Raw genomic sequence first — 2,962 nt, forward strand, 5'->3', positions numbered from 1 at the left:
ATCTGTTACAGTTTAAATCAGATCTTTATCTTTTAAGACAAAGATTTGCAGCCAACTTTAATCTTGGGGGAAGGGAGGAAGCAAGAGAGAAGTAAAACTAGTTCCTGGTTATGATTGTATACACTGATTTTAAGATGGTACACTTAGACCATCGTGAAACTCTGAGGTCTGTGTTGTTACTGAAAATGCTTTCTGTACCACAAGCCTTTTCTTGAGTTCTGTTTCCCTGATTACTGCTTCGGAGGCCTTAGCAGTCCTGGCATCATCCGTCTTGACCTTTTACAAGTACGGAGTTCTTTTATTGCTCGTGCAACAAGCACGTGCAAGATGCACTGAGGCCCAAGGTAAACTTCATTAAACTCCGAATGTATTCTCTTCTTTATGGCTTGAACTCCCAGTGACTGCATTTTTCTCTGTCATCAGAATATATTGATTGTATCATCAGTGTAGCCTTGGGACATAAAATACATGCCTCCTTAGCTGAGAATTGACCATTGTAACACTTAAAATGCTAATTTTTCAGGCACAAAAGAGAGCGAAAGCTAGACAAGAAACTGTGTGGTCCCACGCTACCTTGAGTACCTCAGCGTGGTGCATCTTGGAGGCAGTGGAGAAGCTGTCAACCGCTTTGTTGGTAAATAGCACTTCTTTTAATCTGTTTTTGCTTCATGTGTTTATAAAACTTAGTAAATGTGCCATCAAAGGATAAAGATAAAACTATTCTTCCTTACGCTGTGGCCGGTTTAATTTATTGCGCTATTTTTTCAACAGGATGCTAAAAGAATGACATCTCTTTTGCCGCTGTGTTGTGTAAGTTGACCATGAACCCCCACATTTTTGTTGCAGGGAACCCTCTCTCTCAGGAAAAAAAAATTGCCCTCTAATAGTTATGCTTTGTTTTTTCCCTTAGCCTCCGGACATAGATAAACCGGATATTACTGACTTCCAGTCCAAACGAAGAAAGGTAAGAACCAATAATGTCTTAAGCTGAGGTAGATAACTTTTTCAATGCTTTATCACTATTAGAAAAATTTTCTCAAACCTCAGTGACAACATAGACATCAAATCAAGTTAATATTGGCATGTATCCACAGTAGATGATGGGCTGTGAAGATTACTCAGGTTAAGAATTATGTTATCTTTGTAAGTTGAGAGCAACAACTCTAGAACACACCAAGTCGTTTTATCTTGTCCCCCAACTTGGGGTGAAGCTGCATATTAAAATTCCTGTTGAGGCAAGTTTTCTCTTGAAGAAATGATCACAAATAGAAAAATACTGATTGAGTGGTCATATAGACTTTGTACAGACTTCCGTGTTCATTCGGGCACAGAAAACTATTTTTTGTGCTTTTTATCACCATTCAAAGTAAAGAGGAGGAAAATTGTTAATTTCCGACGCTATAAATCTTACGCTCCTAAATTCCTATTTGGAGGTAGCACAGAACTGGTGAGAATGCTGTGGTAAAGCATGATTTCCTTTCATTTTGTTTAAAAAATGAAAACTAGTCATCTTTTTTTGATGACTTTAGTTAGGGGTATCATTAAATTGCAAAACTGTACCAGGCACAATAGATCTTGGTGTATTAAATGCCTAACTGGGGGAATTAATATTTTTCATTTTTACCTTTAAAACCAGCGATGAACCATCGTTGGAGTCTGATAAATTTTCCATAAAATTAAATGGGCATCTCTTTCTGCGAAAACATCTGTGTTTCCAGTATCAGTCTGAGTGTACGAATGACCACTTGTTAAGTGTATGGGCTTCTTAGGCTGGAAATCAAAGTGGACAGTAATACTGGTTGCTTATTGCTTTTAACTCTTTCAATCTCTGTATTGTTTAGCCAGCACAATCTCCATTTGGTAAAGTTCTAAAATGAATGTAGCAGCAACTGCTTAGTTTTTAGGGGGGTAGAGGTTTTTTTTTTTCTTTTTCTTTTCTGACGCTATAAATCTTAACGCTCCTAAATTCCTATTTGGAGGTAGCACAGAACTGGTGATAATGCTGTGGTAAAGCATGATTTCCTTTCATTTTCTTTAAAAAATGAAAACTAGTCATCTTTTTTTGACGACTTTAGTTAGGGGTATCCTTGGGCTTATTAAATTGCAAAACCCTTAAATGACCACTTGAAGATCAGGTGACTGAAGGAAATAACAAGATGTGCAAACTTTTCATCTTCTGTTCTAATGAGAAAAGGGACAGTGTCTCAAGAAGTTTCTGTGCCAATTCCTTGATTGGATGGATGTATAATTAAGTTTACAATCACTTCAGAGTTTACAAACATCTCAGATTTCCTGGACCATCTTTTCACCATCTGCCAAATTACAAGGGCATGGAGAAGTGAAGTATATCATAAATATTATCCAAATAACTAAAACCAAATCTGGTGTGAATTCTCAGTTATATTATAGCAATACACCTGTGATAAGGCATTAAGAAAGATCTGCCAGATTTGCAACAGAGAGCCTGAAATTGTCAGCCACTAAATGAATGTTGCACGCAGCTGTCAGTGGGTGAAAGGAGATAGATTGTCTATTCATAATACTAGAATTCATAATGGTGGCGGGAGAAGGGTAGCCCGTGATGAGAAGCAATTATTTGCTGAGGAGACGATCGTGTGTTTTCCTGCTAAAGTGAACATGCGGTTGACGGAACACTTGTGCACTCGGGCTAAACTTCTGCAGTGGGTAGCAGTGATGTGGTATTTTTCTTATTTCAAGGAGCTGTACCAGGCAGAATAGCTCTTGGTGTATTGAATGCCTAACTGGGGGAATTAATATTTTTCTTTTTTACCTTTAAAACCAGCAATGAACCGTCGTTCACTCGAAGTAGATTTGTGAACTTACATAAAACATGTCTTATTCAAGGTTTCAAACTGAATGTAATATTTTTTAGAAAGATGTATTTTTATATACTTTAGAGAGAGTGTGAATCCTATTACTAAGAGCTGGGAGATACTGTGAA

At 37.4% G+C, this 2,962-nt stretch overlaps 1 long non-coding RNA gene across 1 annotated transcript; it reads left to right on the forward strand.

Moving 5' to 3' along the window:
• The first annotated feature begins 486 nt into the window (after positions 1 to 486).
• Positions 487 to 1,052, forward strand: LOC310880930. The gene is made up of 3 exons (XR_014571997.1): positions 487 to 634; positions 772 to 810; positions 911 to 1,052. It is a non-coding gene; the product is annotated as an uncharacterized lncRNA (long non-coding RNA).
• The last annotated feature ends 1,910 nt before the right edge of the window (positions 1,053 to 2,962 follow it).

The sequence above is a fragment of the Anser anser genome (assembly GCF_964211835.1).
Source record: "Anser anser genome assembly, chromosome: 13".
In the NCBI taxonomy this organism is placed as follows: domain Eukaryota; kingdom Metazoa; phylum Chordata; class Aves; order Anseriformes; family Anatidae; genus Anser; species Anser anser.